This window comes from Daphnia magna, unplaced genomic scaffold (genome assembly GCF_020631705.1).
Source record: "Daphnia magna isolate NIES unplaced genomic scaffold, ASM2063170v1.1 Dm_contigs103, whole genome shotgun sequence".
NCBI classification, from domain to species: Eukaryota; Metazoa; Arthropoda; class Branchiopoda; order Diplostraca; family Daphniidae; genus Daphnia; species Daphnia magna.
Window position 1 is genome coordinate 1 of NW_025533124.1, and position 13254 is coordinate 13254.

A 13254-nucleotide genomic window follows, 5' to 3' on the forward strand; every position below is an offset into this window, starting at 1 on the left:
ACAACGGCCATACCACGCAGAAAAAACCTGGTCTCGTCAGCTCCCAGAAGTTAAGCTGCGTCGGGTCCCGTTAGTACCTAGAAGGGTGACCGCTTGGGAATACGGGATGCTGTTGGCATCAAACCTTTTATAGCCAGCAAGAGTTTCGTAAATGAATCAAAGTTTTAGTTAAAACCATCTCGTGGTGAATTTTGACACTCTATTAAACGCCATCTAGTGGTAAATTTTGTTATTTCACATCGTACACACTGATAGCTATTTTTTTAAACACCAACAAGGGAAGTTTAGAGCGGTTCTTAACCATCAGTGACTTTACCGAGGAATGTGAATTTCTATCTCATAGAATAATGGTGGCTCAACGAACACGATGGTTACCAGTCCAATATCCTTAATTATAGAAATCAATCGTCCTTGTGTAGGTTTCAATGTTGGAAAATCATTCCGTGAGTGTATTCAATTCAGTCTCGTATTAAAACGTCAACGGCCATACCACGCAGAAAAAACCTGGTCTCGTCAGCTCCCAGAAGTTAAGCTGCGTCGGGTCCCGTTAGTACCTAGAAGGGTGACCGCTTGGGAATACGGGATGCTGTTGGCATCAAACCCTTTATAGCCAGCAAGAGTTTCGTAAATGAATCAAAGTTTTAGTTAAAACCATCTCGTGGTGAATTTTGACACTCTATTAAACGCCATCTAGTGGTAAATTTTGTTATTTCACATCGTACACACTGATAGCTATTTTTTTAAACACCAACAAGGGAAGTTTAGAGCGGTTCTTAACCATCAGTGACTTTACCGAGGAATGTGAATTTCTATCTCATAGAATAATGGTGGCTCAACGAACACGATGGTTACCAGTCCAATATCCTTAATTATAGAAATCAATCGTCCTTGTGTAGGTTTCAATGTTGGAAAATCATTCCGTGAGTGTATTCAATTCAGTCTCGTATTAAAATGTCAACGGCCATACCACGCAGAAAAACCCTGGTCTCGTCAGCCCCCAGAAGTTAAGCTGCGTCGGGTCCCGTTAGTACCTAGAAGGGTGACCGCTTGGGAATACGGGATGCTGTTGGCATCAAACCTTTTATAGCCAGCAAGAGTTTCGTAAATGAATCAAAGTTTTAGTTAAAACCATCTCGTGGTGAATTTTGACACTCTATTAAACGCCATCTAGTGGTAAATTTTGTTATTTCACATCGTACACACTGATAGCTATTTTTTTAAACACCAACAAGGGAAGTTTAGAGCGGTTCTTAACCATCAGTGACTTTACCGAGGAATGTGAATTTCTATCTCATAGAATAATGGTGGCTCAACGAACACGATGGTTACCAGTCCAATATCCTTAATTATAGAAATCAATCGTCCTTGTGTAGGTTTCAATGTTGGAAAATCATTCCGTGAGTGTATTCAATTCAGTCTCGTATTAAAACGTCAACGGCCATACCACGCAGCAGAAAAAACCTGGTCTCGTCAGCTCCCAGAAGTTAAGCTGCGTCGGGTCCCGTTAGTACCTAGAAGGGTGACCGCTTGGGAATACGGGATGCTGTTGGCATCAAACCTTTTATAGCCAGCAAGAGTTTCGTAAATGAATCAAAGTTTTAGTTAAAACCATCTCGTGGTGAATTTTGACACTCTATTAAACGCCATCTAGTGGTAAATTTTGTTATTTCACATCGTACACACTGATAGCTATTTTTTTAAACACCAACAAAGGGAAGTTTAGAGCGGTTCTTAACCATCAGTGACTTTACCGGAGGAATGTGAATTTCTATCTCATAGAATAATGGTGGCTCAACGAACACGATGGTTACCAGTCCAATATCCTTAATTATAGAAATCAATCGTCCTTGTGTAGGTTTCAATGTTGGAAAATCATTCCGTGAGTGTATTCAATTTCAGTCTCGTTTTATTAAAACGTCAACGGCCATACCACGCAGAAAAAACCTGGTCTCGTCAGCTCCCAGAAGTTAAGCTGCGTCGGGTCCCGTTAGTACCTAGAAGGGTGACCGCTTGGGAATACGGGATGCTGTTGGCATCAAACCTTTTATAGCCAGCAAGAGTTTCGTAAATGAATCAAAGTTTTAGTTAAAACCATCTCGTGGTGAATTTTGACACTCTATTAAACGCCATCTAGTGGTAAATTTTGTTATTTCACATCGTACACACTGATAGCTATTTTTTTAAACACCAACAAGGGAAGTTTAGAGCGGTTCTTAACCATCAGTGACTTTACCGATGAGGAATGGTGAATTTCTATCTCATAGAATAATGGTGGCTCAACGAACACGATGGTTACCAGTCCAATATCCTTAATTATAGAAATCAATCGTCCTTGTGTAGGTTTCAATGTTGGAAAATCATTCCGTGAGTGTATTCAATTCAGTCTCGTATTAAAATGTCAACGGCCATACCACGCAGAAAAAACCTGGTCTCGTCAGCTCCCAGAAGTTAAGCTGTCCGTCGGGTCCCGTTAGTACCTAAGAAGGGTGACCGCTTGGGAATACGGGATGCTGTTGGCATCAAACCTTTATAGCCAGCAAGAGTTTCGTAAATGAATCAAAGTTTTAGTTAAAACCATCTCGTGGTGAATTTTGACACTCTATTAAACGCCATCTAGTGGTAAATTTTGTTATTTCACATCGTACACACTGATAGCTATTTTTTTAAACACCAACAAGGGAAGTTTAGAGCGGTTCTTAACCATCAGTGACTTTACCGAGGAATGTGAATTTCTATCTCATAGAATAATGGTGGCTCAACGAACACGATGGTTACCAGTCCAATATCCTTAATTATAGAAATCAATCGTCCTTGTGTAGGTTTCAATGTTGGAAAATCATTCCGTGAGTGTATTCAATTCAGTCTCGTATTAAAACGTCAACGGCCATACCACGCAGAAAAAACCTGGTCTCGTCAGCTCCCAGAAGTTAAGCTGCGTCGGGTCCCGTTAGTACCTAGAAGGGTGACCGCTTGGGAATACGGGATGCTGTTGGCATCAAACCTTTTATAGCCAGCAAGAGTTTCGTAAATGAATCAAAGTTTTAGTTAAAACCATCTCGTGGTGAATTTTGACACTCTATTAAACGCCATCTAGTGGTAAATTTTGTTATTTCACATCGTACACACTGATAGCTATTTTTTTAAACACCAACAAGGGAAGTTTAGAGCGGTTCTTAACCATCAGTGACTTTACCGAGGAATGTGAATTTCTATCTCATAGAATAATGGTGGCTCAACGAACACGATGGTTACCAGTCCAATATCCTTAATTATAGAAATCAATCGTCCTTGTGTAGGTTTCCAATGTTGGAAAATCATTCCGTGAGTGTATTCAATTCAGTCTCGTATTAAAATGTCAACGGCCATACCACGCAGAAAAAACCTGGTCTCGTCAGCTCCCAGAAGTTAAGCTGCGTCGGGTCCCGTTAGTACCTAGAAGGGTGACCGCTTGGGAATACGGGATGCTGTTGGCATCAAACCTTTTATAGCCAGCAAGAGTTTCGTAAATGAATCAAAGTTTTAGTTAAAACCATCTCGTGGTGAATTTTGACACTCTATTAAACGCCATCTAGTGGTAAATTTTGTTATTTCACATCGTACACACTGATAGCTATTTTTTTAAACACCAACAAGGGAAGTTTAGAGCGGTTCTTAACCATCAGTGACTTTACCGAGGAATGTGAATTTCTATCTCATAGAATAATGGTGGCTCAACGAACACGATGGTTACCAGTCCAATATCCTTAATTATAGAAATCAATCGTCCTTGTGTAGGTTTCAATGTTGGAAAATCATTCCGTGAGTGTATTCAATTCAGTCTCGTATTAAAACGTCAACGGCCATACCACGCAGAAAAAACCTGGTCTCGTCAGCCCCCAGAAGTTAAGCTGCGTCGGGTCCCGTTAGTACCTAGAAGGGTGACCGCTTGGGAATACGGGATGCTGTTGGCATCAAACCTTTTATAGCCAGCAAGAGTTTCGTAAATGAATCAAAGTTTTAGTTAAAACCATCTCGTGGTGAATTTTGACACTCTATTAAACGCCATCTAGTGGTAAATTTTGTTATTTCACATCGTACACACTGATAGCTATTTTTTTAAACACCAACAAGGGAAGTTTAGAGCGGTTCTTAACCATCAGTGACTTTACCGAGGAATGTGAATTTCTATCTCATAGAATAATGGTGGCTCAACGAACACGATGGTTACCAGTCCAATATCCTTAATTATAGAAATCAATCGTCCTTGTGTAGGTTTCAATGTTGGAAAATCATTCCGTGAGTGTATTCAATTCAGTCTCGTATTAAAACGTCAACACGGCCATACCACGCAGAAAAAACCTGGTCTCGCTCAGCCCCCAGAAGTTAAGCTGCGTCGGGTCCCGTTAGTACCTAGAAGGGTGACCGCTTGGGAATACGGGATGCCTGTTGGCATCAAACCTTTTATAGCCAGCAAGAGTTTCGTAAATGAATCAAAGTTTTAGTTAAAACCATCTCGTGGTGAATTTTGACACTCTATTAAACGCCATCTAGTGGTAAATTTTGTTATTTCACATCGTACACACTGATAGCTATTTTTTTAAACACCAACAAGGGAAGTTTAGAGCGGTTCTTAACCATCAGTGACTTTACCGAGGAATGTGAATTTCTATCTCATAGAATAATGGTGGCTCAACGAACACGATGGTTACCAGTCCAATATCCTTAATTATAGAAATCAATCGTCCTTGTGTAGGTTTCCAATGTTGGAAAATCATTCCGTGAGTGTATTCAATTCAGTCTCGTATTAAAACGTCAACGGCCATACCACGCAGAAAAAACCTGGTCTCGTCAGCTCCCAGAAGTTAAGCTGCGTCGGGTCCCGTTAGTACCTAGAAGGGTGACCGCTTGGGAATACGGGATGCTGTTGGCATCAAACCTTTTATAGCCAGCAAGAGTTTCGTAAATGAATCAAAGTTTTAGTTAAAACCATCTCGTGGTGAATTTTGACACTCTATTAAACGCCATCTAGTGGTAAATTTTGTTATTTCACATCGTACACACTGATAGCTATTTTTTTAAACACCAACAAGGGAAGTTTAGAGCGGTTCTTAACCATCAGTGACTTTACCGAGGAATGTGAATTTCTATCTCATAGAATAATGGTGGCTCAACGAACACGATGGTTACCAGTCCAATATCCTTAATTATAGAAATCAATCGTCCTTGTGTAGGTTTCAATGTTGGAAAATCATTCCGTGAGTGTATTCAATTCAGTCTCGTATTAAAACGTCAACGGCCATACCACGCAGAAAAAACCTGGTCTCGTCAGCTCCCAGAAGTTAAGCTGCGTCGGGTCCCGTTAGTACCTAGAAGGGTGACCGCTTGGGAATACGGGATGCTGTTGGCATCAAACCTTTTATAGCCAGCAAGAGTTTCGTAAATGAATCAAAGTTTTAGTTAAAACCATCTCGTGGTGAATTTTGACACTCTATTAAACGCCATCTAGTGGTAAATTTTGTTATTTCACATCGTACACACTGATAGCTATTTTTTTAAACACCAACAAGGGAAGTTTAGAGCGGTTCTTAACCATCAGTGACTTTACCGAGGAATGTGAATTTCTATCTCATAGAATAATGGTGGCTCAACGAACACGATGGTTACCAGTCCAATATCCTTAATTATAGAAATCAATCGTCCTTGTGTAGGTTTCAATGTTGGAAAATCATTCCGTGAGTGTATTCAATTCAGTCTCGTATTAAAACGTCAACGGCCATACCACGCAGAAAAAACCTGGTCTCGTCAGCTCCCAGAAGGTTAAGCTGCGTCGGGTCCCGTTAGTACCTAGAAGGGTGACCGCTTGGGAATACGGGATGCTGTTGGCATCAAACCTTTTATAGCCAGCAAGAGTTTCGTAAATGAATCAAAGTTTTAGTTAAAACCATCTCGTGGTGAATTTTGACACTCTATTAAACGCCATCTAGTGGTAAATTTTGTTATTTCACATCGTACACACTGATAGCTATTTTTTTAAACACCAACAAGGGAAGTTTAGAGCGGTTCTTAACCATCAGTGACTTTACCGAGGAATGTGAATTTCTATCTCATAGAATAATGGTGGCTCAACGAACACGATGGTTACCAGTCCAATATCCTTAATTATAGAAATCAATCGTCCTTGTGTAGGTTTCAATGTTGGAAAATCATTCCGTGAGTGTATTCAATTCAGTCTCGTATTAAAACGTCAACGGCCATACCACGCAGAAAAAACCTGGTCTCGTCAGCTCCCAGAAGTTAAGCTGCGTCGGGTCCCGTTAGTACCTAGAAGGGTGACCGCTTGGGAATACGGGATGCTGTTGGCATCAAACCTTTTATAGCCAGCAAGAGTTTCGTAAATGAATCAAAGTTTTAGTTAAAACCATCTCGTGGTGAATTTTGACACTCTATTAAACGCCATCTAGTGGTAAATTTTGTTATTTCACATCGTACACACTGATAGCTATTTTTTTAAACACCAACAAGGGAAGTTTAGAGCGGTTCTTAACCATCAGTGACTTTACCGAGGAATGTGAATTTCTATCTCATAGAATAATGGTGGCTCAACGAACACGATGGTTACCAGTCCAATATCCTTAATTATAGAAATCAATCGTCCTTGTGTAGGTTTCAATGTTGGAAAATCATTCCGTGAGTGTATTCAATTCAGTCTCGTATTAAAACGTCAACGGCCATACCACGCAGAAAAAACCTGGTCTCGTCAGCTCCCAGAAGTTAAGCTGCGTCGGGTCCCGTTAGTACCTAGAAGGGTGACCGCTTGGGAATACGGGATGCTGTTGGCATCAAACCTTTTATAGCCAGCAAGAGTTTCGTAAATGAATCAAAGTTTTAGTTAAAACCATCTCGTGGTGAATTTTGACACTCTATTAAACGCCATCTAGTGGTAAATTTTGTTATTTCACATCGTACACACTGATAGCTATTTTTTTAAACACCAACAAGGGAAGTTTAGAGCGGTTCTTAACCATCAGTGACTTTACCGAGGAATGTGAATTTCTATCTCATAGAATAATGGTGGCTCAACGAACACGATGGTTACCAGTCCAATATCCTTAATTATAGAAATCAATCGTCCTTGTGTAGGTTTCAATGTTGGAAAATCATTCCGTGAGTGTATTCAATTCAGTCTCGTATTAAAACGTCAACGGCCATACCACGCAGAAAAAACCTGGTCTCGTCAGCTCCCAGAAGTTAAGCTGCGTCGGGTCCCGTTAGTACCTAGAAGGGTGACCGCTTGGGAATACGGGATGCTGTTGGCATCAAACCTTTTATAGCCAGCAAGAGTTTCGTAAATGAATCAAAGTTTTAGTTAAAACCATCTCGTGGTGAATTTTGACACTCTATTAAACGCCATCTAGTGGTAAATTTTGTTATTTCACATCGTACACACTGATAGCTATTTTTTTAAACACCAACAAGGGAAGTTTAGAGCGGTTCTTAACCATCAGTGACTTTACTCGAGGAATGTGAATTTCTATCTCATAGAATAATGGTGGCTCAACGAACACGATGGTTACCAGTCCAATATCCTTAATTATAGAAATCAATCGTCCTTGTGTAGGTTTCAATGTTGGAAAATCATTCCGTGAGTGTATTCAATTCAGTCTCGTATTAAAACGTCAACGGCCATACCACGCAGAAAAAACCTGGTCTCGTCAGCTCCCAGAAGTTAAGCTGCGTCGGGTCCCGTTAGTACCTAGAAGGGTGACCGCTTGGGAATACGGGATGCTGTTGGCATCAAACCTTTTATAGCCAGCAAGAGTTTCGTAAATGAATCAAAGTTTTAGTTAAAACCATCTCGTGGTGAATTTTGACACTCTATTAAACGCCATCTAGTGGTAAATTTTGTTATTTCACATCGTACACACTGATAGCTATTTTTTTAAACACCAACAAGGGAAGTTTAGAGCGGTTCTTAACCATCAGTGACTTTACTCGAGGAATGTGAATTTCTATCTCATAGAATAATGGTGGCTCAACGAACACGATGGTTACCAGTCCAATATCCTTAATTATAGAAATCAATCGTCCTTGTGTAGGTTTCAATGTTGGAAAATCATTCCGTGAGTGTATTCAATTCAGTCTCGTATTAAAACGTCAACGGCCATACCACGCAGAAAAAACCTGGTCTCGTCAGCTCCCAGAAGTTAAGCTGCGTCGGGTCCCGTTAGTACCTAGAAGGGTGACCGCTTGGGAATACGGGATGCTGTTGGCATCAAACCTTTTATAGCCAGCAAGAGTTTCGTAAATGAATCAAAGTTTTAGTTAAAACCATCTCGTGGTGAATTTTGACACTCTATTAAACGCCATCTAGTGGTAAATTTTGTTATTTCACATCGTACACACTGATAGCTATTTTTTTAAACACCAACAAGGGAAGTTTAGAGCGGTTCTTAACCATCAGTGACTTTACCGAGGAATGTGAATTTCTATCTCATAGAATAATGGTGGCTCAACGAACACGATGGTTACCAGTCCAATATCCTTAATTATAGAAATCAATCGTCCTTGTGTAGGTTTCCAATGTTGGAAAATCATTCCGTGAGTGTATTCAATTCAGTCTCGTATTAAAACGTCAACGGCCATACCACGCAGAAAAAACCTGGTCTCGTCAGCTCCCAGAAGTTAAGCTGCGTCGGGTCCCGTTAGTACCTAGAAGGGTGACCGCTTGGGAATACGGGATGCTGTTGGCATCAAACCTTTTATAGCCAGCAAGAGTTTCGTAAATGAATCAAAGTTTTAGTTAAAACCATCTCGTGGTGAATTTTGACACTCTATTAAACGCCATCTAGTGGTAAATTTTGTTATTTCACATCGTACACACTGATAGCTATTTTTTTAAACACCAACAAGGGAAGTTTAGAGCGGTTCTTAACCATCAGTGACTTTACCGAGGAATGTGAATTTCTATCTCATAGAATAATGGTGGCTCAACGAACACGATGGTTACCAGTCCAATATCCTTAATTATAGAAATCAATCGTCCTTGTGTAGGTTTCAATGTTGGAAAATCATTCCGTGAGTGTATTCAATTCAGTCTCGTATTAAAACGTCAACGGCCATACCACGCAGAAAAAACCTGGTCTCGTCAGCTCCCAGAAGTTAAGCTGCGTCGGGTCCCGTTAGTACCTAGAAGGGTGACCGCTTGGGAATACGGGATGCTGTTGGCATCAAACCTTTTATAGCCAGCAAGAGTTTCGTAAATGAATCAAAGTTTTAGTTAAAACCATCTCGTGGTGAATTTTGACACTCTATTAAACGCCATCTAGTGGTAAATTTTGTTATTTCACATCGTACACACTGATAGCTATTTTTTTAAACACCAACAAGGGAAGTTTAGAGCGGTTCTTAACCATCAGTGACTTTACCGAGGAATGTGAATTTCTATCTCATAGAATAATGGTGGCTCAACGAACACGATGGTTACCAGTCCAATATCCTTAATTATAGAAATCAATCGTCCTTGTGTAGGTTTCAATGTTGGAAAATCATTCCGTGAGTGTATTCAATTCAGTCTCGTATTAAAACGTCAACGGCCATACCACGCAGAAAAAACCTGGTCTCGTCAGCTCCCAGAAGTTAAGCTGCGTCGGGTCCCGTTAGTACCTAGAAGGGTGACCGCTTGGGAATACGGGATGCTGTTGGCATCAAACCTTTTATAGCCAGCAAGAGTTTCGTAAATGAATCAAAGTTTTAGTTAAAACCATCTCGTGGTGAATTTTGACACTCTATTAAACGCCATCTAGTGGTAAATTTTGTTATTTCACATCGTACACACTGATAGCTATTTTTTTAAACACCAACAAGGGAAGTTTAGAGCGGTTCTTAACCATCAGTGACTTTACCGAGGAATGTGAATTTCTATCTCATAGAATAATGGTGGCTCAACGAACACGATGGTTACCAGTCCAATATCCTTAATTATAGAAATCAATCGTCCTTGTGTAGGTTTCAATGTTGGAAAATCATTCCGTGAGTGTATTCAATTCAGTCTCGTATTAAAACGTCAACGGCCATACCACGCAGAAAAAACCTGGTCTCGTCAGCTCCCAGAAGTTAAGCTGCGTCGGGTCCCGTTAGTACCTAGAAGGGTGACCGCTTGGGAATACGGGATGCTGTTGGCATCAAACCTTTTATAGCCAGCAAGAGTTTCGTAAATGAATCAAAGTTTTAGTTAAAACCATCTCGTGGTGAATTTTGACACTCTATTAAACGCCATCTAGTGGTAAATTTTGTTATTTCACATCGTACACACTGATAGCTATTTTTTTAAACACCAACAAGGGAAGTTTAGAGCGGTTCTTAACCATCAGTGACTTTACCGAGGAATGTGAATTTCTATCTCATAGAATAATGGTGGCTCAACGAACACGATGGTTACCAGTCCAATATCCTTAATTATAGAAATCAATCGTCCTTGTGTAGGTTTCAATGTTGGAAAATCATTCCGTGAGTGTATTCAATTCAGTCTCGTATTAAAACGTCAACGGCCATACCACGCAGAAAAAACCTGGTCTCGTCAGCTCCCAGAAGTTAAGCTGCGTCGGGTCCCGTTAGTACCTAGAAGGGTGACCGCTTGGGAATACGGGATGCTGTTGGCATCAAACCTTTTATAGCCAGCAAGAGTTTCGTAAATGAATCAAAGTTTTAGTTAAAACCATCTCGTGGTGAATTTTGACACTCTATTAAACGCCATCTAGTGGTAAATTTTGTTATTTCACATCGTACACACTGATAGCTATTTTTTTAAACACCAACAAGGGAAGTTTAGAGCGGTTCTTAACCATCAGTGACTTTACCGAGGAATGTGAATTTCTATCTCATAGAATAATGGTGGCTCAACGAACACGATGGTTACCAGTCCAATATCCTTAATTATAGAAATCAATCGTCCTTGTGTAGGTTTCAATGTTGGAAAATCATTCCGTGAGTGTATTCAATTCAGTCTCGTATTAAAACGTCAACGGCCATACCACGCAGAAAAAACCTGGTCTCGTCAGCTCCCAGAAGTTAAGCTGCGTCGGGTCCCGTTAGTACCTAGAAGGGTGACCGCTTGGGAATACGGGATGCTGTTGGCATCAAACCTTTTATAGCCAGCAAGAGTTTCGTAAATGAATCAAAGTTTTAGTTAAAACCATCTCGTGGTGAATTTTGACACTCTATTAAACGCCATCTAGTGGTAAATTTTGTTATTTCACATCGTACACACTGATAGCTATTTTTTTAAACACCAACAAGGGAAGTTTAGAGCGGTTCTTAACCATCAGTGACTTTACCGAGGAATGTGAATTTCTATCTCATAGAATAATGGTGGCTCAACGAACACGATGGTTACCAGTCCAATATCCTTAATTATAGAAATCAATCGTCCTTGTGTAGGTTTCAATGTTGGAAAATCATTCCGTGAGTGTATTCAATTCAGTCTCGTATTAAAACGTCAACGGCCATACCACGCAGAAAAAACCTGGTCTCGTCAGCTCCCAGAAGTTAAGCTGCGTCGGGTCCCGTTAGTACCTAGAAGGGTGACCGCTTGGGAATACGGGATGCTGTTGGCATCAAACCTTTTATAGCCAGCAAGAGTTTCGTAAATGAATCAAAGTTTTAGTTAAAACCATCTCGTGGTGAATTTTGACACTCTATTAAACGCCATCTAGTGGTAAATTTTGTTATTTCACATCGTACACACTGATAGCTATTTTTTTAAACACCAACAAGGGAAGTTTAGAGCGGTTCTTAACCATCAGTGACTTTACCGAGGAATGTGAATTTCTATCTCATAGAATAATGGTGGCTCAACGAACACGATGGTTACCAGTCCAATATCCTTAATTATAGAAATCAATCGTCCTTGTGTAGGTTTCAATGTTGGAAAATCATTCCGTGAGTGTATTCAATTCAGTCTCGTATTAAAACGTCAACGGCCATACCACGCAGAAAAAACCTGGTCTCGTCAGCTCCCAGAAGTTAAGCTGCGTCGGGTCCCGTTAGTACCTAGAAGGGTGACCGCTTGGGAATACGGGATGCTGTTGGCATCAAACCTTTTATAGCCAGCAAGAGTTTCGTAAATGAATCAAAGTTTTAGTTAAAACCATCTCGTGGTGAATTTTGACACTCTATTAAACGCCATCTAGTGGTAAATTTTGTTATTTCACATCGTACACACTGATAGCTATTTTTTTAAACACCAACAAGGGAAGTTTAGAGCGGTTCTTAACCATCAGTGACTTTACCGAGGAATGTGAATTTCTATCTCATAGAATAATGGTGGCTCAACGAACACGATGGTTACCAGTCCAATATCCTTAATTATAGAAATCAATCGTCCTTGTGTAGGTTTCAATGTTGGAAAATCATTCCGTGAGTGTATTCAATTCAGTCTCGTATTAAAACGTCAACGGCCATACCACGCAGAAAAAACCTGGTCTCGTCAGCTCCCAGAAGTTAAGCTGCGTCGGGTCCCGTTAGTACCTAGAAGGGTGACCGCTTGGGAATACGGGATGCTGTTGGCATCAAACCTTTTATAGCCAGCAAGAGTTTCGTAAATGAATCAAAGTTTTAGTTAAAACCATCTCGTGGTGAATTTTGACACTCTATTAAACGCCATCTAGTGGTAAATTTTGTTATTTCACATCGTACACACTGATAGCTATTTTTTTAAACACCAACAAGGGAAGTTTAGAGCGGTTCTTAACCATCAGTGACTTTACCGAGGAATGTGAATTTCTATCTCATAGAATAATGGTGGCTCAACGAACACGATGGTTACCAGTCCAATATCCTTAATTATAGAAATCAATCGTCCTTGTGTAGGTTTCAATGTTGGAAAATCATTCCGTGAGTGTATTCAATTCAGTCTCGTATTAAAACGTCAACGGCCATACCACGCAGAAAAAACCTGGTCTCGTCAGCTCCCAGAAGTTAAGCTGCGTCGGGTCCCGTTAGTACCTAGAAGGGTGACCGCTTGGGAATACGGGATGCTGTTGGCATCAAACCTTTTATAGCCAGCAAGAGTTTCGTAAATGAATCAAAGTTTTAGTTAAAACCATCTCGTGGTGAATTTTGACACTCTATTAAACGCCATCTAGTGGTAAATTTTGTTATTTCACATCGTACACACTGATAGCTATTTTTTTAAACACCAACAAGGGAAGTTTAGAGCGGTTCTTAACCATCAGTGACTTTACCGAGGAATGTGAATTTCTATCTCATAGAATAATG

The 13254-nt window shown here is 40.3% G+C and overlaps 21 non-coding genes and 7 pseudogenes across 21 annotated transcripts; all 28 read left to right on the forward strand.

Annotated features, from left to right (window-relative positions):
* Nucleotides 1-118, forward strand: LOC123466625 (annotated as a pseudogene).
* A 358-nt stretch (nt 119-476) lies between these two features.
* On the forward strand, nt 477-595 carry LOC123466587. The gene has a single exon (XR_006641461.1). It is a non-coding gene; the product is annotated as a 5S ribosomal RNA (ribosomal RNA).
* A 358-nt stretch (nt 596-953) lies between these two features.
* LOC123466622 lies at nt 954-1072 on the forward strand (annotated as a pseudogene).
* A 358-nt stretch (nt 1073-1430) lies between these two features.
* LOC123466624 lies at nt 1431-1552 on the forward strand (annotated as a pseudogene).
* A 364-nt stretch (nt 1553-1916) lies between these two features.
* Nucleotides 1917-2035, forward strand: LOC123466598. The gene has a single exon (XR_006641472.1). It is a non-coding gene; the product is annotated as a 5S ribosomal RNA (ribosomal RNA).
* Nucleotides 2036-2397: 362 nt separating this feature from the next.
* On the forward strand, nt 2398-2519 carry LOC123466629 (annotated as a pseudogene).
* Nucleotides 2520-2876: 357 nt separating this feature from the next.
* LOC123466609 lies at nt 2877-2995 on the forward strand. Its single transcript, XR_006641483.1, has one exon. It is a non-coding gene; the product is annotated as a 5S ribosomal RNA (ribosomal RNA).
* A 359-nt stretch (nt 2996-3354) lies between these two features.
* Nucleotides 3355-3473, forward strand: LOC123466620. The gene has a single exon (XR_006641492.1). It is a non-coding gene; the product is annotated as a 5S ribosomal RNA (ribosomal RNA).
* A 358-nt stretch (nt 3474-3831) lies between these two features.
* LOC123466618 lies at nt 3832-3950 on the forward strand (annotated as a pseudogene).
* Nucleotides 3951-4310: 360 nt separating this feature from the next.
* On the forward strand, nt 4311-4429 carry LOC123466627 (annotated as a pseudogene).
* Nucleotides 4430-4790: 361 nt separating this feature from the next.
* On the forward strand, nt 4791-4909 carry LOC123466631. Its single transcript, XR_006641493.1, has one exon. It is a non-coding gene; the product is annotated as a 5S ribosomal RNA (ribosomal RNA).
* Nucleotides 4910-5267: 358 nt separating this feature from the next.
* LOC123466588 lies at nt 5268-5386 on the forward strand. Its single transcript, XR_006641462.1, has one exon. It is a non-coding gene; the product is annotated as a 5S ribosomal RNA (ribosomal RNA).
* A 358-nt stretch (nt 5387-5744) lies between these two features.
* Nucleotides 5745-5864, forward strand: LOC123466623 (annotated as a pseudogene).
* A 358-nt stretch (nt 5865-6222) lies between these two features.
* On the forward strand, nt 6223-6341 carry LOC123466589. Its single transcript, XR_006641463.1, has one exon. It is a non-coding gene; the product is annotated as a 5S ribosomal RNA (ribosomal RNA).
* A 358-nt stretch (nt 6342-6699) lies between these two features.
* LOC123466590 lies at nt 6700-6818 on the forward strand. Its single transcript, XR_006641464.1, has one exon. It is a non-coding gene; the product is annotated as a 5S ribosomal RNA (ribosomal RNA).
* Nucleotides 6819-7176: 358 nt separating this feature from the next.
* Nucleotides 7177-7295, forward strand: LOC123466591. The gene has a single exon (XR_006641465.1). It is a non-coding gene; the product is annotated as a 5S ribosomal RNA (ribosomal RNA).
* A 359-nt stretch (nt 7296-7654) lies between these two features.
* Nucleotides 7655-7773, forward strand: LOC123466592. The gene has a single exon (XR_006641466.1). It is a non-coding gene; the product is annotated as a 5S ribosomal RNA (ribosomal RNA).
* Nucleotides 7774-8132: 359 nt separating this feature from the next.
* Nucleotides 8133-8251, forward strand: LOC123466593. The gene has a single exon (XR_006641467.1). It is a non-coding gene; the product is annotated as a 5S ribosomal RNA (ribosomal RNA).
* Nucleotides 8252-8610: 359 nt separating this feature from the next.
* LOC123466594 lies at nt 8611-8729 on the forward strand. The gene has a single exon (XR_006641468.1). It is a non-coding gene; the product is annotated as a 5S ribosomal RNA (ribosomal RNA).
* Nucleotides 8730-9087: 358 nt separating this feature from the next.
* On the forward strand, nt 9088-9206 carry LOC123466595. Its single transcript, XR_006641469.1, has one exon. It is a non-coding gene; the product is annotated as a 5S ribosomal RNA (ribosomal RNA).
* A 358-nt stretch (nt 9207-9564) lies between these two features.
* LOC123466596 lies at nt 9565-9683 on the forward strand. Its single transcript, XR_006641470.1, has one exon. It is a non-coding gene; the product is annotated as a 5S ribosomal RNA (ribosomal RNA).
* A 358-nt stretch (nt 9684-10041) lies between these two features.
* Nucleotides 10042-10160, forward strand: LOC123466597. The gene has a single exon (XR_006641471.1). It is a non-coding gene; the product is annotated as a 5S ribosomal RNA (ribosomal RNA).
* A 358-nt stretch (nt 10161-10518) lies between these two features.
* Nucleotides 10519-10637, forward strand: LOC123466599. Its single transcript, XR_006641473.1, has one exon. It is a non-coding gene; the product is annotated as a 5S ribosomal RNA (ribosomal RNA).
* Nucleotides 10638-10995: 358 nt separating this feature from the next.
* LOC123466600 lies at nt 10996-11114 on the forward strand. Its single transcript, XR_006641474.1, has one exon. It is a non-coding gene; the product is annotated as a 5S ribosomal RNA (ribosomal RNA).
* Nucleotides 11115-11472: 358 nt separating this feature from the next.
* LOC123466601 lies at nt 11473-11591 on the forward strand. The gene has a single exon (XR_006641475.1). It is a non-coding gene; the product is annotated as a 5S ribosomal RNA (ribosomal RNA).
* Nucleotides 11592-11949: 358 nt separating this feature from the next.
* Nucleotides 11950-12068, forward strand: LOC123466602. The gene has a single exon (XR_006641476.1). It is a non-coding gene; the product is annotated as a 5S ribosomal RNA (ribosomal RNA).
* A 358-nt stretch (nt 12069-12426) lies between these two features.
* On the forward strand, nt 12427-12545 carry LOC123466603. Its single transcript, XR_006641477.1, has one exon. It is a non-coding gene; the product is annotated as a 5S ribosomal RNA (ribosomal RNA).
* A 358-nt stretch (nt 12546-12903) lies between these two features.
* Nucleotides 12904-13022, forward strand: LOC123466604. The gene has a single exon (XR_006641478.1). It is a non-coding gene; the product is annotated as a 5S ribosomal RNA (ribosomal RNA).
* Nucleotides 13023-13254: the final 232 nt, after the last annotated feature.